Source organism: Perognathus longimembris, chromosome 9, assembly GCF_023159225.1.
Source record: "Perognathus longimembris pacificus isolate PPM17 chromosome 9, ASM2315922v1, whole genome shotgun sequence".
Lineage (NCBI taxonomy): Eukaryota > Metazoa > Chordata > Mammalia > Rodentia > Heteromyidae > Perognathus > Perognathus longimembris.
Genome location: NC_063169.1, coordinates 45808446 through 45831368, shown reverse-complemented (window position 1 = coordinate 45831368; position 22923 = coordinate 45808446). Strand labels below are relative to the sequence as shown.

Below are 22923 nucleotides of genomic sequence, written 5' to 3'. Positions count from 1 at the left end.
CTCCTTATTGCCTGCTTCAATCAAAATTTCCTGCAGAGCATTTACAACTCCTGTACCTATCCTTTCACCTTGAAACAAAAGTATTTTCATAAATCAAATTTTAATATTTTAAGGCGGCAAAGAACACTCATGGATCAAAATTATTTCCGGAATTCAATAAACAATTTAATCCATAATACATAGTGCATGAAAAGTACTGTGGTAAGTACCAGAACTGAAAGAAAATGGGACATGATATTTGCTCTAATGGAATTTACTGTCTTGGGAGAGAGACAAAGGATTTCAAGATAATGAGATAAGGGTTGTGCTGAAGGAGACACAGAATGCCACTGGAGCCTAAGGAGGAATAATTAGCTCAATGAAGCCATTCCACTACGTACATATATCAAAATACTATGCTGTCCATGACAAAAATACATAATTTTTATTTGTCAGCTAAAAAGGTAAACTTTTAAGAAAGAATACTTATACTTAACCCCTCAGTGCTATCTTCTCTCATTCCCTAAGCTTGTGAGTATGGGCTTCCCAGGTAAAGATCCAGTAAAGCAGGTCAATCTAGCTTGATCAAAAGTAAGAAGATACAAGAGTTCCCTGTTGCTCCTGATGAAGTGTGACAAAGGTATGGTATGAGCTGAAGACAAAGGCTCAGGAAGGAAAAGAGCCATAGAAGACCTTGTACACCTGCTAAGGAGCTAAAACTTAGCCATTCTGCACTGCACACTTTTCCCTACAGCTTGTTCACCATCACTAAGTGACGATGCTGGACACAAAAGCAGCTCTTGCAACAATCACTACCAAATTCAGCTGAGCCAGTTCTGAGATAAAACCAATTTTCTCATCCCTTACACACACACACACACACACACACACACACACACACACACACAAACACACACATATGCAAGTTATCAAAGGGTTTCATAGGAAGAATTATGACATAAAAATATTGTAATTCAGTTGGTAGGATCAAGAAAGTAGTCTCATGAGAAATTATGGTAAGTTACTTAAGGTTCAAACCTCAGAAGAAAGAGATAACACATAAAGAAGTAGGAATGCAAGGAGTATATAGCAGGCAAATGGATTATTTGATGACATGTCATAAAAACAACATGGGAGGAATGAAAACCATCCTCCAAGTTTCTTTTTTTTTTCTAGTAACTCTAGAAATTTATTTTTTTTTCAAATTTTTATTATCAAACTGATGTATAGAGAGGTCCTCCAAGTTTCTTAGGGACACGGTGCATTATGACAGCAAAGATATCATGTAATAAGCATGAAGAGGACAGACTGCACATGGAATGGGATAGAAGGAAATTAGACATCAGCTTTGGACACGTTATCTTTGTGATGCTTGTTCAAAGTTAACATTTAGCAGACATTTTATAGCACCAAAACTTCAGGAGAAGCCAGGTGCTGGTGGCTCACCCCCATAACCTAGCAACCCAGGAGGCTGAGATCTTAGACTAAGGTTCAAAGACAACCTGGGCAGGAAAAGCCACCCATGAGGCTTATCTCCAATTATCCACCAGAAAACCAGAAGTGGAGCTGTAGATCCAAGTGGTAGAGTGCTAACCTTGAGCAAAAATTGCTCAAGGCAAAAATTGCACCCAGGACCTGAGTTCAAGCCCCATGACTGATGACAATAATAATAATTATTATTAATATATTATTAATAATAACTAGTTTTAGTATCTAGTAACTAGTATTAATAATAACTAGTGAGGGCTAGAGAGAAATTAGAAAATACTAGCATATGGTTATAGTTAGGGAGAAAGAAAGAAAAAACAAAATGATGATGAGATCACTTTGGATGCTTGACAACAACCCATAAGACTCTGAGTAGAAACAATGAGAGAAACAGTACCAACACAAGCTTGTTCACAAATGATATGGGCCCACCCCTCAAGGAGTTTACCACCTAGTGGGGAAAAGACATAGTAGATAAACTGTAAGATAGTAACTGGGAGCTGGCCAATGGATAATAGTAAGGATCTAGAACACAGAAAGTTCAATTTTGGTTGAAATGTGTAATGAAACAAACTTTTCAGGGTGGTTGGGATTTCAATATGTAAAGAAGAGAGAAAAGGAATTCTATAAAGATGGAATAGCTAAGAGAACAGAACACAGTCAAACAAGAAAGACAGTGGCTACCAGGTAGGGAAAGGGAATTACCCTCTATGCTTACTACCAGGTCATTTACTTCAACATATTATTCACATATTATCTCAATTAATCATTACAACCCCAAAGATATAGAAACCTTAACCCCTAAAGATATAGAACTATAGAAATAGATGTAAGTGTTAGCCACAAACGTGTAAGGGGTACAGCAACACAAGGATTCAGAGACCTTTATTTCTATTAAGCTGAGACAGAAATGCCAATTCATTTCCTTCATTCAACAACACCAGCTACATGGTACGTGAATTTGAACCCACTTGGGGGCACATTCATGTCTTTCCACAGAAAGCAATTGACGATGGGTTAGAAAAGTAATGTGGCCAATTCTACACAGTCCAATGCCTTGGCATAGACCCTGTAGGTGGGGCAAATGGAGGTAAAGGCATCATGTTTCACTTGTAACTTGTACTTTCCCAGATACCTGGCACCACACAACTGGTACCACAGTGCATAGAAAATCCACATCAAAGCTAAGCAAGGAGTTAAATTAATCCAGAACTGGAGATGAGGTAGGTTATAGAGATGATCAATACAAATCCAAAGGTTCCTCTGAAATTAAGAAGTATCTGAACATGGAGGCCATAGACTTTGCCAGCTTCTCCCAGGTTCTGAATCCATTTCTCTGCCCTGCTGGGGGCCAAGTGGTTTATTTTGAAGCTCCTCTCTTGGTGATACAAATGATCTCTGTTTATTAAGTTTCTTCCTCATGAATAAAAATGAAGTCATAGCAACCTAATTGGAAATTTCATTGCAAGCTGAGCCAGAAACTAATATCTGATTCCAGGAAAAAATACTGACAAAAAGAAACAAAAGAGAAAAAGAGTAAATGATCCAAGAACTGACATCTGGTGCTGCTGTGTCTATTTAGAAGTCATCAAGCTTTTTTCGTGTGTGTGTGTATATATATATATATATATATATATATATATATATATATATATGTCTTTCAGATAAATAAAAAATATGGCAATATTTCACTTCCTTTCTATGTAACTATTTTTTATTTTAGTCCTTGCAGCCGGAAACAAACCAGTAGATTAAACAGAAAGAGGTAGGTAGAGGGTGCTATAAAAATGATTTGCACAGAATACCATACAGCAGCCTTCATGCTTCAGTGCAGAACCAAAGCTCTTTTAAATCAGTCTCTAATGGGAACTACATTTTCCATTGTAAGTGGTTATAATGGGCTTCTTAAAAGCCTTTATTTCATTTAATGTTGACTTTCCCACACATCAATTTACTCTAGACTCATCCAAATAGTAACTTAGAAGAGTTTCCTGCAATGATGGTGTATATCGACCAAAAGGGATTTTTTTTCTTTTTCTTTTTCTTTTTTTTTTTTTTTTTTTTTTTTTTGCCAGTCCTGGGGCTTGGACTCAGGGCCTGAGCACTGTCTCTGGCTTCTTTTTGCTCAAGGCTAGCACTCTGCCACTTGAGTCACAGCGCCACTTCTGGCCTTTTCTATATATGTGGTGCTGAGGAACCAAACCCAGGGCTTCATGGACACAAGGCAAGCACTCTTGCCACTAGGCCATATTCTCAGCCCCAAAGGAATTTTATAAGGGAACACAGAATGGATCTGCTCAAACATTTCTTTTTGTAACCTTAAATCAGGATAGCCAATTAAACCTAAATACATATAGTTATTATGGCACCCAGGTAATGGTGACTGATATACAATCCTACTTAGGAGGCTGAGATATTAGAATTAGGTTTTGAAGTCAGTCATGGTAGACAAATCTAAGAGACCCTTATTTCTAATTAACCAGCATAAAGCTGAAAATAGAAGTATGGCTCAAGTGGTAGAATGCTGGCCATGAGCCAAAAAAGTTAAGAAAGGTCCAGAGTTCAAGAACTAGCACCAGCACAAAAAATAAATAAATAAGGCACATGAGAACATGCCTCCCTTATAAGACAATTTCCCTTATAAGACAATGTATTTTGTATTAAAAAAGTGTTTCCTTTTTGAGAACACAGCACTGATTAAAGAGAATTTAAGCAGAGAACTATCAGAAACTCTCTTACTGCATCAAACCAGTGTGTACTATGCAGAGCAAGTAGGGCCTAAACTCTGCAGCTCCCTGAACTTACTTCTAACCAGTCAGAGCTAATCTATGAGATCTATCAACTGTTTTTCCAATAACATATTTCCTAATAAACAAATCAATGACAGAAACACACAGTGAAGCTTTATTGTTTGGCCAGTTGCCGACCACACCAAAATGTACCTTTCCTATGTAGACTTCCTTCTAGAAAACACACTTTTACAGATGTATGACAGGTGTTCATTCTCTCAAAGTCATAGTGTCATCTAAACCGAAAAAGATATTCAAATTCCAGTGTTAACCAAGGTCAGAAATTTGAATACTTTAACAAGAAACCTAGAAACAAAGATACAGAACTAAACATAAATGTTAGCCACCAACCAGGGTACAACTAGTAGGCAATGTCCCCCAAGTTCATAATGTATGTCACAAAAGATTAAAGAAACAACAACAAAACCCAAATGTAATGTCAGGGAAAGGGCCAGAAAGGGAGGTGCAAAGCAAAGTGATAACTAAGGAGAACTCCCAATCCACTACTGAGAAAATGCAATGAAATCTATGAAAGGTAAAATTAATAATAATAAAAAAAAACTTGACACATCTAGTTCCCTTTTCTCTGCCTAGGGAACTGAACTGGACATGTAAATAATTAAACTAATAATGTGAAGTTAAGTGGATTTTTAAAATTTGTGGGTTTTTTTTTCTTTTACTGAAGAGGTGTAAAATATTCCATCAAAGCTCCTAGAGAGTCTTTCTCTGGCCCATGCAGATCAGGTCATGTAAGAGGACATGCAAGTGAATTGGAAACTGCCCAATATGTAAAAGATATCATAAGCCTGAAAATGAGCAAATACACTTACAAGTTTGATAAAAGTTAGAAAGAGGATTCTGGAGCAAATCACATAGATCTCAGCAAAATCTGAAGAATGATCAATAAGTGCAGGTTAGTAAGGACCAGGTATAGAAAACAGTGAATCCTGAGACCCATAATGTTCTCAGAATACTAACCATTCAGAACAACAAAGTAGATTCCTTTCTGAAACATCTAACATGAATCCAGAATCCTGATGCAGATAAAGGAAAGACAGCTCAGGAAGAATAGGCAGCTGCAACCCCCCAGCTGGTAAAGAAGTGGTTAGGGCTCTGATACTGACAGGTACAGAGAATCACAGCATATAGAAGGGGAGCACCTGCCTCTACCTTGAAGGAAAAGGGAAAGAGTGTCAGGGACAGATCACAGATGACACCAGTACTGAGCTATGAAGGTGGAGCAGGTATCTCCAGATGCTGAGTGCAGAAAGGCCAAGCACTGGGAAAGGCATGCACGGTGCTCAAGGAATCCTGGTCTGGTACAGCTGGAGCGGCAGGGCTGGTGGAGGAGAGGATGCTGGCATAATCAACCTACAATGATCTAACTTCCTTCTGTGACATAGCTCTATTCCAGAAGATTGGTTAAAAGAAGGAAGTATAACTACACTTGAAAGACATTGGGTCAGTTTCTTTTGAGGTGCTTAGGAACAAGTTGGAGATCTCTGGGCTGGATGTGTGGTAGATGTTTTCATAATTAGATGGAAAATCATTGACTCACTGTACCAAAGGGTATGTGCTGACTCACTGAATAGCCTCAACTTGGAGCTGGAGGCTGATCTCAATCTTTGACCTGCCTGGAGAATGTCAATAGCAAAATGCAGTACTGTTTCATAGGCCAATAAATGTGCCCTTATTGAATGAAAATATAGACACCTCCTTAGAAACATTTTGGAAGGATAAAGAGCACCTTGGGTAAGAGCACTGGGATTCAAAAATATCTCAAATGTATATAGAAGGTAATCAATTATTAGAAGGTAAAATTTATTTCGTAGGGATTTTGGATTTTACTGATGAGCTATTAAGAAAAAGGGAGAGGTATAGCTTAGTGTTCATACAAGTGAAGGTGATTTGTGGTTTTAGATGATACAAAGATTCATATTATATCCAGTGTTGTGATTCAACTGTGAACTCCTCCCCCTTCACAAAAAGAAACACAGAAATACAATCAACCAGGAATAAAAATATTGGAATTATTTACAAGCATTTTTCAGTATTAGTCTATATCAGAATTGCATTTAGAGCCAAGTCTCACATTAATACTGAGTGATAAGAAAAATCAAATTGTTAAATGATATACAATTAAATTTTTAGCCAGGTAAGGGTGACTCAAGCTCATAACCCTAACTACTCAAGAGGCTAATATCTGGAGAATTATGGTTTGAGGCTAGCTCAGGCACAGAAGTTTGCTAAATTGCAACTCCAAAATAACCTGCAAAAAAGCAAAGCTGGAGACATGGCTCAAGTGACAGATTACCACCCTAGCAAGTTCAAAATTCCCTATAGTTAGTCAAAAGAAATGACAGATCTTCAAGAGACAAAGGAATAGTTATTCCATCGAACAGTTCTCAACCTCATCAAACCCAACACTTAATCTAAATAGTTTATTATATGGCTTTTGTAGTATTGAAGTAAAATTCATAGATAGTATAACCATCTTATACAATTTTATAAAAATCAACAAGATACCCAAAAAGAAAACATCTGATAGCAAGTATTTTAAAATGTGCAAGTTCTTGGGCTTTCAATAGAATGAAAGTGTCAAAAAGAATCTTGAAATAGGTATTTCAATAATGAAATCCTCAGGCACAAAGTTCATGTGAAGACATAAGGAAAGATCAGGCTTGTACTTACTTCAACAGGACAAGCTTAGTTATCAGAGAAATGAGATCAGAAACCATTTCACTACACACAATTACAGGAAACTGAAGTAGCAGAGGTATAGGGATGACCAGGGTAAAGAGAAACAAATTTGTAACAGGTGTGGAATATTGCAATAAAAACTAGTACCATGAGTAATAATCCGATAGTCCCATAAATGGTAATTTGAAACAAACCTCTTTTTTTGTAGACTGTCTTAATAAATCCCATACATCCTATAGAAGAAATAAAATTCCTGATTATAAGGGATACTTCTTTGTTTACTTAGTGTTTTCCCCACACTATAGGATATTAGGCACCTCTGCTTTCCCCAAGAAAATACCAATAATGCTCTCCCATAACTGTGCCAACCGAAAATGCTTTAGGGGTTGGGCAAGTATTCTATCCATTGAAAACTACTATTGAAGAGACAAAGTCAAGTCATATGGGTGAAAAATAATTTCCATTCATTACTAAATTAAGTTTTTAATTTCAAATATTAAAATTCACCAAAGCTGAGATTTGATATACTCTGATCACCTGTTTTCAATATGCCATGTGTTTTCTGAATAACACAGAACCACCCTTGTTATTAACACAAAGCAATAGTTTCAAACAAGACAGGCCTGGTTAGAATCCAAACTATACCACCCACAAGATGTACTCTATAGTTTTGGGCAAAGTGCCCAACTTCTCTAGCCCTTGTCTGGAAAAGAACTGTTACAGGGATTACATGTGTCTAACAGGTGTCTCTCAAGAAATATCTCTGTTGGTGTAAACCAACTGAACAACTCATGGAGGGAGAGGGAAGGGGAGGGGGAGGGGGAATGAGGAAGGAGGTAACAAGCAATACAAGAAATGTACCCAAGGCCTAATGTATGAAACTGTAACCTCTCTGTACATCACTTTGACAATAAATAAGAAAAAAATACTTGAAAAAAAAAGAAATATCTCTGGAATCTGATACTCTGTGGAACTACAAATCCTATTATCTTATCCATTCATTTCATTGAATTCCAACATTTCATTAAATATCACTTTCAACAATACCTGAAGAGCTGGATTCAAATTTGTCCCAAATAGGAAAACCATACAGATTTGAATAGTAACAATATGCTCCATTTTTTTTGTCCCATGCCAAGGAGTTAATATTCACAGACCTTGCAGATAGTATGATGCTCAGAAAGATTAAACAATTTATTCAAAGTCAAGCTACCATAACCGACAGATCAGCTCTTGTCTGATCCTAAAGAGAGAAACTAATGTAACGACCTCTGCAGTACCAAGGCTGTTACTGTAGAGAACTTGCACATCAACTTCCTGGTTCTTCCTCCATTTAACCACAGCTAAACCCAACCAAGGGCTGAACAGCAATCTTCTGGCTAATAGTGCTTAAGGATATGAATGCTGATCTGTGTTCCTGTTACTTGTGGACATATATTTCTAAATGTACTGCAGTGAATTTGTCATCAAATATGTCTTCTTGTGATTAGATGAAGAGCTAAGTGGAAAGTCACTCTCCTAATTCATTAGATTAATTACTTCTTTGATATGAAGAACAGAAGTAATGAACTATCTTTGATTATGCTAGCAATACTTCTCTTTAGCAGTTGGAAAATTCTTTTGTATTGTTTCAAGATGTATTTTTCTGCCCATCTAATTACTTGCCCACAGAAAGCAGATCAGTAAATACAGAAAATCAGAATCTGTAATGTTGATATTTTAAAAATTATTTTAAAGCACAAAAGTCATTTTTAAGCACTAGGCTTGTAGCTTTTTTAGAATGAAAAAATTATGATCCTACAAAAATTCTTTCAGTGGTTTAATATGTTGAATGCATCCTCTTACTGACACTCAGATATACAAGTCAGGTTTAGTTATTTTCTATCTGCACACACAGCTAGGGTAGAGGGATAAATCTGCACTAAATCATGAAGCTCTTAGAGACCCTGAAAAGCACCTAGCAGTAACAGAAAACTTCCTTTAACTCATCATCAGTCACTATTTAATACCTCCTAAATGCACATAATTGGCCCTCAAGCAAGAAATGGAAAAAAGAATCACCCACAATGCTGTTTTCCTGTACTATTGCTCCAAGATTTGATCATATTAGATTATCTCAAAGATAATAAGCCCTAAATATCAATTAACAAGCAGGTGATGTGAAAAATGTTACTCTCAATTCTGGAATTCTTATTTACTATAACTTGTATTACTTTCATATGACTCATTCCAAAAATCATGGACATTAGAATAAGCTTCACCATCTTCTGCAGTCACTGTGCTGTTAAGAAAACTCTACAAAGCCTTGCAGAGAATGAGTTCCAATGGGCACTGCTGGAGAGTGCCCAGTGCCCAGAGCCAGTGCCACCACTGAAGCATAGGTCCTGGTCTTAAACCATGCCACAACTCTTACTGTCACTGCTACTATTATTATTGTTGTTGCTTGGTGTGATGGTAGCTATGATGGGTCTAAATCAAAAGTTAACTAATGAAAGAAATAAACCACAATAAACTTTGATGGCTCAAAGGTTAAAATAAATTAAATGCCTTTCAAAAAAATAGCATATGATCTGCAAACGCTAGTTTTCAAGAATTAAATGTAACTCCTAAGACTATCAATAAGCAGTTACTCTACCGTAAACTTCCAATTCATGAAGGAAACCGTCATGTATCTCTTTGTTCTCGTGGATATGATCTGCAACCAAATGGATTTTCAAAATACAGTGGCATTTGCTTATAAAAAATGTAAGAGAAAAAAAGAGAATGACCTTTCTTCTTAATGTGCCTCCAGTATATTTATTTTCAGGAAGCATATAAGCAGCAAAACCCAAATGAAACAATTCAATGCCTATAACACATTTACCAGTCAATATCTTCCATTTAGTGAGCATCTACTATATAATCCATTTTATATCAGGTTTTACTATTTACCTAAACTATATATATATATATGACTCAATCTTCCTAAATAAACTTCCATTTTTTAAAAAGGAGACAAGAATTACATAAAGCAAAACAACCAAGGAAAAGGATATGAAAATGAAACACATAGTGTAGGCAGCAAACTCAGTGGAAAATTAAGAAGAGGCTCAGGTTGTTCAGAAAGGTCTCACAGAAGGATGGCTCCCAAGCAACCATTTGTGGTTATATGTCAATAATGCTATTCCAATCAACAATTACATCTGTAAACTGCCAATGGTTTTATCCTGGAATAGAAATTCTCCCAGTTTCTATCTCAGCTGCTCTGGATGACAACAGACAGGCATACATTGCTTTGCTTAGCAAAGTATAAATTGTGATACACTGATGTGGGCCCAGAAACAAGTGCTTACCAGGCATGGAATATTACAAGTGTGAATGTAAACCAGAACTGTGAAGTACTCTGACCTCTCTTGAAGAAAACTTGGTATTCAACTATAATTTTTCAGGAGATTGGGACAAAAAAAAGCCAAAATTTTAATACTTTTTTTTCTTAAAAATCAAGTAGCTAGATATAAAAGTTTTTTTATAGGACCCAAAATAAAAATGGCTCTGGTCACACTGGATTACTGCTGTTTTCAACTTATATATACCATCACCACCACCACAAAAAGAGAATTATACATACTTGCCTTTGCTATGCAATTTTAGTGCTTTGCACTGGAACAGAGACTATGCCTGCACCCCTATCCAATGTGATATGAGATTTGTTCTGACCAATAGACCGTAAGTGTCATAGTGAAATTCATTTTGACAGGAGGCATGAAGAGATGGTGGACACTTTCTTCTGTCAGAAGAGTCTGCTCTAGATAGCTGCCTTCCCTTCTTCAGTGTGGATCCCAGCATCAGCCTTGTTGCTGAAGTCCAGCTCAGCCCTGCCCAGTGCAGCCCTGCCAAACCCAACCATAAGCAGCCAAACCACAAACAACCTGCAGGTCCATGAGCGTGAGATGAATGTTTGTGGATTTAAGCCACTGAGGTTTGGAAGCTATTATACAGCAAGAGAAAAACAAAAGACTCAGCACACACTGAGGAACATCTGGATCCACAAATAACTTTATGGGATTTTTTTAAAAACTAGAAAGATTAAAACTACATTATAGCACAAAATACTATGTATATCCTCCAATACCAAGGCCTAGAGGCAGAAGCTGCCAGCAGACATAAATTTTCCAAGAAGCATCCTTTCTTTCCACTTGTCATTTGCCCCATAGCTAATCTGCATGGTTACAAATTAGCTAGAACACCATCATTTCACATCTCATGCCATGTCGGCATACTCATATCTAGACTTTAATGTTACTTTTTGCTATGAGTTGAACTGTATTATGCCAAAAAATAGGTTAAAGTCATCATGTGGAGTGACTGAGCATCCCAGAATGTGGCTTTATTTGGAGACTGGGTCATTGCAGATGTAATCAATTCAGATGGGGTCATTTCACACAGAGATACAAAGGAAGAATGCTAGGTGAAGACTAATAACATGACACACCAGCAACTCATGATTGCCAAGCACTGCCAACAAAGCAGAGGAAACTGGTCAGGAAGGAGTTCCTCTAGAAGTTTCAGAGAAATCACAGCCTGCTAATAACTTGATTTTGGACACAGGGCCTCTATAACTGTGAGGTAACAAATTCCTGTTGTTTTCAGCTGCATGAACCCTCCCTTGGAAAGCACTGGTCAAGAAAGACTATGTGAAAACACTTCCTGAGAGTTAGTCCTTTCTAGGAAATGTAAGATCTATGAAATTCTCACAAGTAATGTATCCAATGCCTAACGTATGAAACTGTAACCTCTCTGTACATCAGTTTAATAATAAAATTTTGAAATAAAAAGAAATTCTAACATACTTATGAATTTTAATATATTGTCTGACACATTTGTGAAATTATTTAGCTGAAACAAGCAATATTTTATAGTTGATGATAGAGTTGTCCCTCGACTAGGATTAATTTGTGTATTGTTAGATTCACTACAAGGGCATTTGTTAACTCTGTTGTTTTCTGTAGTTTTTATATTTTAGGAAGGAAAAATCTATTATGAGATCTTTAGGCTAATCTCTCTAAGACAGAACAAATGGTGTAACATTCTGATCTTGGAAATAAGTAAAAGAGAAGTATGTGAAAAGAAAAACCTATACTGCTAAGAATGCCAACAACATGTTATAGTTTTCTGTGATATATATATATGTATATATATATATACACACACACACACACATATAGATAATGCGGTTGTAGAAAAACCAAGGACATATATTAACATGAAACACAACCTATATAAGCTTACCATGGGAACTAAGCAATATAGCAAGTCAATGTTAGTTCATTTATTTTAATAGATAGCTTACTGTTCATGAAATTAAGTTATTAAGTGGCAGACCTTAAAGACAGAAATGTGGAAGATAATTTCAAATAGGAAGAGTAGCAGAAGGAGGCAGGAACTGCTCTTCGTTCATACAGGAGAATACAAATCCCACTCATGGAGGATTACAAAGGATGCTAACTTCCCTAGAGTGCCAACTTCATGCAGGGTGGGAGTGGGAGATAATGATAAATGTGGAGGGGATATGGTGCCATCACTTCCTAAGCAGTGTTCTCTGAGAAAGCTGCCAACATTAAAATCTCATAGATTGTCTCCCTCCATCTATTTTATTCTTTAAGTAAGAGGGACTGAGGAAGTAGTTCAACAGTAGAGGCTTACCCAGCATTCCTAAGGTCCTGGGTTCCTTCCTCCTCCCCTCCCCCCATTCCCAGACACACATACACAACACACACACATACAGCTTAAGACAAATCTATACATAAAGCAAGTTAAGTGAAGAAAATGCCCAGCAGATGATGTGTGGGTGAAGAAAGTGAGGAAGTGAGACTTTAGCAGCTCTGAAATGAGGAAGAGAAAGCAAAACACTTCAGATTCAGCACACACTTAAGGCAAATCAGGAACAGAATAATTCAATGAGACATAATTTGCAAAATTTTTTAACAAGCATCATTGCAATATATGAATAATAAGATGTGAAAAATATATATAAATCACCTTTGTTGCTGTCAATTGGGAAATAGTTTGTCGCTTCTTGTTTTTCCTACATGCAGACACATACCTTAAAGTCAGATTGGGATCCATGCTCATTACTACATCATGTGCCCTGCTTATTGATGAATGAACAGTTTGATATTTAACCCTATTATGAACATCTCCCAGGTTGTTAGACATTTTTTCAAGCCACTAATATTTTTATGGGGGAGAGGAAGAAGGAGGTTTGAACTCAGGAATCTGCACTTGCTATAGAGGTGCTCTACCACCTGAGCTATGACCCTAGACTTTTTGCTTTAGTTTTTCAGATAAGAGTCTGAATGCAAACATGTCTGATGCAAACAATTATCTTAATGGATAAATTATTTTACCATATATATGCACAATCATTTTTAAAATGGCTCAATTATTTCTAGAATGTCTACCATAGTACTCATGATAACTGACATAGAGTTACTTTCTGTCAATAGAGTTCTAAGTATTTTATATAATACAATTTATCTAACTCTCTGTATGGGATAGGAGACAGGTCTTCATTTGACAAAGGATAAAAATCTAAGTATGGAGAAATCAATTTGCCGAAATTCACTATTTATCTAAGTGGTATATAATGTATTGGGATTCCATGCTGGGTAACTAATTCCAGCATCCTTGCTCTTAAGCCTCACAAAAATGAGGAGCTCAATACTGAACACAGTTTGATCTGCATTTCCTTAGGATGTAGTCAGAACAGAATCATTGGTGCCAAGGGGCTCTATGAGCCAAACTGCCTTCCATCTAAAACATAACAACATACCCTCTGACAATCTGTGGGATACGAAACCATCTCACCCTTGCCAGAATTGTTATGACTTTTTCAATCTGATTATAATAATCTGCATTTCCTTGATGCAAGTCAATATTTTGTCATGTCTTGGCTATCTAAAATTCCTGTTTTGTGAATTTTCCATTTCTCTTCCCAACATAATTTTTTTAAGTTAAAGCAGGCACTGGTGGTTCATATCTGTAATTCTAGTTACTCAGGAAGCTGAGATCTGAGGACTGTGTTTAAAGCCAGTCTGGGCAGGAAAACTCAATGATACTCATCTCCAAGTAAGCACCAAAAGAGCTAGAAGTGGAGCTGTGGTTCAAATGGTAGAGTGATAGCTTAAACCAAAAAAACTCAGGAATAGGAGCGGGGAATATGGCCTATTGGTAAAGTGTGTGCCTTGTATACATGAAGCCCTGAGTTCGATTCCTCAGCACCACATATGTAGAAAAAGCTGGAAGTGGCGCTGTGGCTCAAGTGGTAGAGTGCTAGCCTTGAGCAAAAAGAAGCCAGGGACAGTGCTCAGGTCCTGAGTTCAAGCCCAGGACTGGCAAAAAAAAAGGGCAAAACAAAACAAGAAAGCTCAGGAACAATGAAAAGGCCATGAGTTCAAACCCCAGGACCAGCATTTTTTAAAAAAGATTAATTTGAAATTATTTTGGAAGGCTCTGTGATTTAAAATACTGACTACTGTTCCAGTAGGACCTGGGTATGGGCAGCAACTTAGGGCAATCATCAGAAACTAGTGACAAGGGCTCAGCCAAGGACACATGAGGCCACAGAACTGGGCCAATCACTTGAAATTGTGATTCTACCACATTGTTCAGGCTACACTGACCCAAATATCTAAAATGTGTATCCCCACAGCTGAGGGAGCACTCACTTCCTGGTATCAAGTTGGTAAATCTCACGTTTGCATGGTGAGAGCAGAATCACAGCAGAGAGGGATGAACCTGCCAAGTTAGCTCATGGTTTATTCCTACCTGGATCTCAATTGTTACTAGCATCAGCTAATTACAAGGTATTTCTTTCATTTTGACATGTTCCATGTATGCATACAGTGTATCTTGATCAGATTCACCCCTTCCATCACTCTCCCTGACACACTAATCTCCACAACCATCATTATTCTATGCTTCACACACATACACGACATATTGACTCTTTCCCTGTTCACCTTCCTCCTTCCCACAAACACACTAGACAGGGTCCTGTTTCACCTCCTCATTCATTTTTCAAATGTTTCACACACACGTGTGTGTATATAGACATACATATATGTACATAAACACTCAGTGTATTTTTTAGGGGGGGATGCTGGTACAGGGGCTTGAACTCAGAACTCCAGCTTGTCTGGCTTTCTTGCTCATGGGTGGTACTCTACCACTGAACTTAGGCCTCTAGTCCAGCATTTTGCCAGTTATTTTCAAGATGAAACCTGTCTAAGCTTGCTTCAAAGCTTGCTTCTGTTCTCTGATTTCAACCAAGGGAGACAGCTAGATAGCCAGCTGAATAACTAGGATTACAGGTGTGAGCCATTGGGTAGCCCATATACAGTATTTTAATCAGACTAACACCCTCAATTACTCTCACTTTACCATCCCCACTATCCTTAGTATTCAATATCTGTTTGAGTTTCACTTTGCTATCTTCACAGATGCAACGTATTTGGGTTTTGTTCACTCTCTTCACACCGACTCAAACTCCTTCAAAGAGTTATACATGTGCATTATTTCTGTAGTGCAAGGTATATATGCTAGTGATAGGAATGGCTGGCTTGTTAGGAACTTCACATAAACAAAGCTAAGATACCATATTTTTTCTCATGGCACCTTCCTCTATGAGTTCACAGAATCTCAACTAAGTGAGATCCTTGGAGGTGATATTAGCATTCAGTGTGGCTTGCAAAGAAAACCTGGAGGATGTGTTCAGGCAGAAGGAAGAGATGGGTGCTGGTGGCTCATGCCCAAAATTCTAGCTAATAAGGAGGCTGAGATCTAAAGATGGAGGTTTCAATCCATCTTAGGCAGAAAAGTCCATGAGATTCTTATCTCCAGTTAGCCAGCAAAAAGCCAACAGTGAAAGCATGGCTCTAGTGGTACAGTATTAGTCTTGAGCAGAAAAAGCCAAGTGAGAATGCAAGGCCTTTTGATCAGGCCTTAGTATCAACATGCGTGTGTGCACGTGTGCACGCATACACACACACACACACACAAACACACAGAAACATAAAAGAGCAAGAATAAGTACACATGTGCAGGAAGAGCCGATCAGCTTTAACAGAGGTTCTTTAGTCATGGTCCTGATGAGGGAAATGACAGGTGTGGTAAGTGATGACACTTGGAACCTTTATCAGACCTCTAAAGGGTCTAAGAAATGGAAGAAAGGCATTCACTAACAATGAGTGTGGTCAAAATAAGCAGGGAAGGAAGGACAGGAGCTGAGTCTCTCAGAACCCAAGAGTGCAACAGACCAAGATGCATGTAGGACAGCCAGCAACAACCTAGAATACTGAAAGGGGGAAGTTCAGAAGGAAGCTGGCTGAAAGGCAGATAAATGTAGGATGCAAACCATCTTCCTAAACCTCTGAGGTGCCAGAAAAAGGCAGTGGAAGTAGATGACTGAGACATTAAAGAGACAAATGACTAGGCTCTGTGCTCACATTTGCCTTTAGATGCAAAAAGTGTCATAGAACATCCTGAGTTACCTGAGAGCATCAGCTACCTGATGAGAAGCAGTAATCCCCATTCATGTCTTTTAAGCAATGGGGAAGTATTACCTTTTCTAAAAAGTATGTATTAGAGAATAAGGAAGGTGATCAGAAGGAGAAGCCTCTGTGTGACAACCTGCCCATTTCTCTTCAAACTCCTTCTATGCCTACAGTTGTACTTTTTTTTTTTTTTTTCCAGTCTTGGGGCTTGGGACTCAGGGCCTAAGCACTATCCCTGGCTTCTTTTTGCTCAAGGCTAGCACTCTACCTCTTGAGCCACAATGCCACTTCTGGCCTTTTCTGTTTATGTGATGCTGAAGAATTGAACCCAGGGCTTCATGCATGATAGGCAAGCACTCTACCACTAAGCCACATTCCCAGCCCCTAAAGTTGTACTTTTTAATTCAGATTATTTTTAAGCCAAAGATTCCCAGACTACACCAATGATCAGTCTCTCTGTGGACTTGGGTAAACATATCAAATTAAACTTGGTGTCACATAGGGGTAAAGAACAATTTACCAGGCAAAACTGAACCAGCTTAACTAACATAATTGTTAAAACTGCAGAACAAAGCAAACTTGGCCAACTAACTCTCAAGCTAAATATTTTAAACACTATGGAAAATTTAAAAAAAATCAGAGCTGCTATCATTTACTAAAACAAGACCAAGGACCAGACAACAGTGGCTTACACCTATAATCAGACAACAGACATTGGGAAGATCACAGGCCAGTCTGAGTAAAAAGTTAGCAAGACCCCATCTCAATAAATAAGCTTAGTATGGTGGTCCGTGCCTACAATACTAGCTAGGTTGGGAGGCTAGGTAGGAGGATAGCATCCCTCCTACCTAGGCCAGCCCAGGCAAAAAGCATGAGACCTTGTCTGAAAAAACACCGAAGCAAAAAAGGGCTGGAGGAGTAGTTCAAGTGGTAGAGTGCTTGTCTAGCAAGTCTGAAGCTCTGAATTTAAACCTCAATACCACTAAAAGCAAAAACAAAACAAAAAAATCAAAATAAAGATGAATCATAGGATTTATTGATGTGAAGGTCAACAGGGCAATTGAGTGTGGTGAGCACGGAACTACTTTAGATTAATCCTTTTACTAAAATGGTTCTTGAAAAATTACAAAGAATCTCCTGTTTAGCCTGATAAAGCAGCTAGGGCAGGTACTACACAAACAATTGACTTAAGTTGAATATCTTTATCAACTTGGAGCTAGCAAGTGAGCAGAAAATTAACAGGTAAAAAAAAATTAAATCAACCCCTTGTACAAATAACCAATGCTAATAAAAAATGTGAAAGCAAAACAATGGAATTTAATTTACAAAACTCTGCAATGTTGTCTATTTGGCTATATACATACCAGCTTCAAATATGTTTGTTCAAAACTTAACGTAACCAAATCGGTAAAATCAATGTGTCCAGAGATTAATTCTGCAAGGCTTCCATTTATTTGGTTTTATGTTTTTATTTTCCTATTCAACAAAGGATGAGTCATCTTCAAATAGTATAATTTGATAAAATGGGGAAGATCACATAAATATCAGAATTGAGAAAAATAAGGTAAAACAGAAACTAAAGACCAAGGAGAAAGTAAGAATACTGATGTTAGGTTATAGTTGTTTTTGTTTTTCAACATGGTTATTACAACTGATTTGCAAGTTTGACTCTTCATTTCCTACTTTCCAAAACAGAAAGGAAAATGGTTGGGAGGGATGAATGAGAATGTTGAAAGGAGTAACACTGGTCAAGACGCATTATGCTCATAAACTGCTTTGTTGAATTGCAAAATAAAAAAAGAATCCATGTAAAAAAGAAATATAGTCAATATCTGGCTGCCAGCTTGCATGATGGGGGGAAAATAGATATACATGAATTGTTCCTGAGAAGTATTTGTCTCATTTGTTGGCATCTGGAGTGAAACAGACTTCATGGCATAGACTTCAAACCAGAGTTATATGTAAAAAGGGACATGGTCTTAAGTGCATGTGAAGTGACCTAACAGTAGTGCTTCTTTTGCTGTATTAACAGAATCCTCCAATGTGAAAACAATGGGTACAAAATGTGATAACCACGTAGGTGTAGGTGGCTCCTTCCTGTAATCCCAGCTTCTCAAGTGACTGAGATCTGAAGATCAAGGCTTGAAGCCAGCCAGGGAAGGAAGTCTCAGACTCATCTCCAATTAATCAGGGGGAAAAAAAGCCAGAAGTGGAGCTGTGGTAAAGTCTCAGCTTTGAGTGGAAATGCTGAGTGAGAAGCCCTGCTGTGTTCAAGACACAGTACAAACACATGGCACGGATTTGTTTAGCTATCCTCTACAAACGTAACTTTTCAAACTCCTGATCACAGTTACAGACAATTCACATTCTCTAGCTTATGCAGACACAGACAGTTTTCACCTGATCAGGGGAAACCAGCAAATCATAACTATTCTACAACCACAAGTTTACTTCTGTGTAGTTTCTCTGCAACCATGGCAATTTTGATTGCAGGATTGAAAGAATCCTGATTAACTTCAAGAAAATTTGGGACTGAAATTTTAAAAGGAAAGAAAATAAGATTTGGCAAAGACTGGAGACAGTTTTCTAAAATAAACACTTGAGGGAAATGCAGAAACAGGATAGAGAAATTCAGGAGTGAGACACAGGGCTTTGGGAAGTAGGGCTGAAAGTAAGTTAGGAGATCTCAGAAGCACTGTGCATTTGTGTGCTGGGCCCTCAAGAAAAGAAAAAAGGATACTGCCTCTTCCATTGTGGAATTAGGAAAGAATCTTGTTTGACTATGATTCCAAAGCCAAAGTTACAACACATTGGTAAGTACTCAAGTTGTATTTGTTAAATAAACAGTTTTTATAAGGAGCAAAGTAAAAACCATATTGTAACCACAGGAAACTGTTCCTTCCAAAATTATATAGTGAGAAAGGAAGGAAAAAAATATCAGTTATCTGCTCAGTACTCAGTACCCTAGATTACAAATGAAAAGTTGTAAAGCGTCATTATTTTTTGTCGTATGGAAGATCTGGCTTTGTTTTAACAAATCATAGCAAATTAGATTTTCCCCTCTTAAGTCCCTTCATGAAGATCCTCCAGTCTTACTAGCTTTAACATAAAGTATTATCTCCTCTCCTATTTGGAAGAATCTAACAAGGTTAGAGAAGCAATATTAGTAAACTCTGATTTACCATATTGTATGAAAATAAGTTTGGGGGGTAAACATGTAATAAGGATGGTACAACATACTAAAATGACAAAAAGAAAATAAATGAGACCACTCAGATAATTGTGTTAGGCAGAGATTGAAAAGAACGTAATGGTAACTCATAAACGTTATGTGCTAGGAAAATACAAGCAAAATCAATACAGGAAATAGCAAAGTGCAAGAACAGAATAAGATGTGATAGTTACCCCTGCTATTTTTGGCTGTTTTTCCAAGTAACATTTAAAGCAGAGAGGCAACAGAGCTTCCCAAATACTTCATTTCACAATCAGCCTGGTTGTCAAAACTATTAACTGATAACACTTAGAATACTGAGGAAAACAGCTAAAATTTTACCTCTAGGACCAGAGATGTGGCTCAGTGGTAAAGAATTTGCCATGCACCCTGGGTCTGATCCTCAGCACTGCAGAAAATAAAAATAGTGTCAGTATCCATATTATGTATGTCTACCTATGTAGGGGTCACAGAGGCTTCTAAATGTCATCTTCCCTTTACCTTTAATAAAAGGCATTACAATTAGATCAAACCATAACTCATTCTAAAACAAATTAATATATTACTTATTAACCAAATTATGGTTCCCTCTGGAATATCTCAAGAGTTTTCTTTAAAATGTAAATTCTATTTGTTTTCTCTTAACCTAGGCTCATTTATTAATTTCTTCATTCTACAAATATGTTTCCATATCTGAGAGATGCTAAGAATGCAATGGTAAAAACAACACAGACAACTGTGTTAGGTAAAGTTAGGGGTAATAATCTTGTATGACCAACTCCAGATATTCATTCTTTACGTGACTAACATGTCCACATGTAGAATAAATTGTACTTTTTAAATTGTATGTTTTAACTGAAACAGGCTTGATTACTAAGGAGTTAGGAAATCTGAGAACATGAACCTATAAGTGATTTTGTGCCTCCTCTGTTAATATTGCACCTTACAGGAGAACGTGTGGTCCTAAAGATGTTCAATTTCAAACACAAATGTTAAATAACCAAGTAAGCCTACGTATGTAAAGAAGTGATTCCTTCAATCCAGGTGCACTTGGCTTGTTCCAGAACAAAAATACACTGATTCTACATTTTCCGATGAGGCGCAAGGCACAGTTCTTTCATTCAACAAAATAAGTCAGAAACATATATTAGACACCAGACAGGGGATTAGAAGATGAAAGAGGGGGAATAAAAACAAAACAGCAACAAAAACAACTTAGATTCCCTCCTCCTGTGAACATACATATATGATTCAGTTCACCAAATTTCTAAACCTAGATATTTGGATATAAAATTGGAGCTTACAATGACCCATTTTCCAAAAGTCTAAAAACAGGACTGCTTCATATAAATTAAAAGCATAATAATGAAAAGATAGCCTGGGAAGACATTATCCTACTGCAAGCTCTAATGTATGAACTTTACATCTAAGAGCAGGGGCTAATGGCTCATGCCTGTCATCCTAGCTACTCAGAAAGCTGAGCTCTGAGAATCAAGGTTTGAAGCCAGCCTCGGCAGGAAAATCTGTAAGAGTCCAGTCTCCAATTAACCATCAAAAAGCTGAAAATGAAGCTATGGCTCAAGTGGAAGAGGGTTAGCCTTGAACAGAAAAACTAAGGTACAGCTCCCAGGCACGGAGTTCAGGCCCTGGTACTAGCACCATTAAAAAAAAAAGGGGGGGGGTACAGGGAAGGGTAGGGGAAGCAGAGAGAGGGCCTGGGGGGAGGGAGGGGAGAAGAACATAAATTGTGCATCAAGAGAAGGAAAACAGTCATCACCCATTTCTGTGTATTTGTGTGCATAACACTCAATTGTTCAATTAGCAAAGAGGCTTGTCTTGCTGAGATTCCAAAGCCATTTCTCAGATAAAAAACCAGCCTGGGATTTGGGAGTGAGTTGGGCTGAGCACAAGGCTGCCTCTGCCGGCAGACCCAATGCTTTCTTCCAGCAGAATCTCAACTCCACACCTGTATCAAACTTGTCCTCTTAAACCCATCCCATGTAAGCAGAGGCTTATCCTAAGTCCGCAGCGCAGGAATACCCTGACCTCATCCACCTCCGGGGGGTGTGGGGGGTGGGGAGGGAGACAGCTCACTTCTGCTAAGGCCCTAACCTAACCCATCCCAGAGGTCGACGGTGAGGGTCGAGGGTCGGCTTTACCACCCGACCGGCAGTGAGAATGACAAAAACCCCATCACCAATTCCACAAAGCCCGCTAACACAACGCCTGGCTCTCCTACGTGTTTTGGCTAAGACATCTGCTGATCTCACGTTTTTTTTTTTTTGTTTGTTTAATGCAATGACATATTACTACCTGTGCTACTGAGAAATCCAACGGTCTTCTCCTCTATCCCTCCCCCGCCCGCTCACCCCCCCCCCGCCCTGCCCGCGCCCCAGGGATCCCCACCTCAAGAGCTCCAGAAGAGAGGTTCAGGTTAATCGAGGGGGCTCCCCTCAGCGCCATTTGCACACCTCAGGGTGCTCCGCCCAGCCCCGGCGGGAGACAAGTTTGGCGGGCCCCGGCCCAAGCCCCCAGCCTCTCCCTAGCCGCAGTATCTGCTGCCCGAGGCCGCCAGGGCCCGGCCCCGCCTCACCCACCTACCTACAGGGCGGGGGCGCCGGCTCTGCGGGTCCCGGAGGAGGGGGTCGCGCGCGCACATCCCCGGGAGCGGGGGCCCGTGCCACGGGGCGCTCGGGAGCGCATCCTCCGGGATGGGCGGAAGGAGGGGTCGGGAGGACCGCGCGCTCACGACGAACCAGAGAAGGAGGAGGGGGAAGAAGGAACGCCGGGTGCGCGCCCGCGGGGCCGGAGTTCTGCGCCAGTGGGAGCCGCGGCCTTTCCCACGCGAGTGTAACTGCTCTCCGTCCCTGCGGCTGCGCCCGCGCTCGCAGCCTCAGCCACGACAAGCTCCCGGCCCGCGCCGGGGACGAGGAGGTGCGGGCGGCGCGACGCGGTGCCGACGCCCACTTCTAGCTCCGCCCGGCCCTCTCTACGCTGTGAGCCCCTTCGCGGTGGCGGAGGCCGGGCAGCCTGGCCACCGGGCTTAGTGGTTTGGCCTAAGGCTGCGGCATCCTCCCCACTCCGGCGACCTCCGCACGGGAGGAAGGGCGACCCAAGTCACCCCTCCGGGTGGCGGCCGCGTCCGCTGCTCCTGCCCGGACCCAGCAGCTCCGCCCCGGAGAGCTGCGCGCGCGGCCTCCGCAGGCCTCAGCCCACGGTGACG

At 39.3% G+C, this 22923-nt stretch overlaps 1 protein-coding gene across 3 annotated transcripts in view; it reads right to left on the bottom strand.

Annotated features, from left to right (window-relative positions):
* The window catches only part of Ncoa7 (nuclear receptor coactivator 7), a 116647-nt gene extending 94211 nt beyond the window's left edge, over nucleotides 1-22436 (bottom strand). For all 3 annotated transcript variants that reach the window (XM_048354029.1, XM_048354031.1, XM_048354032.1), the window contains exons 1-2: nucleotides 22302-22436; nucleotides 20043-20109 (exon numbers count right to left, since the gene is read on the bottom strand). The gene's annotated coding sequence lies outside the window, so the exon portion shown is untranslated. The remainder of the gene's footprint in view (nucleotides 1-20042; nucleotides 20110-22301) is intronic.
* Nucleotides 22437-22923: the final 487 nt, after the last annotated feature.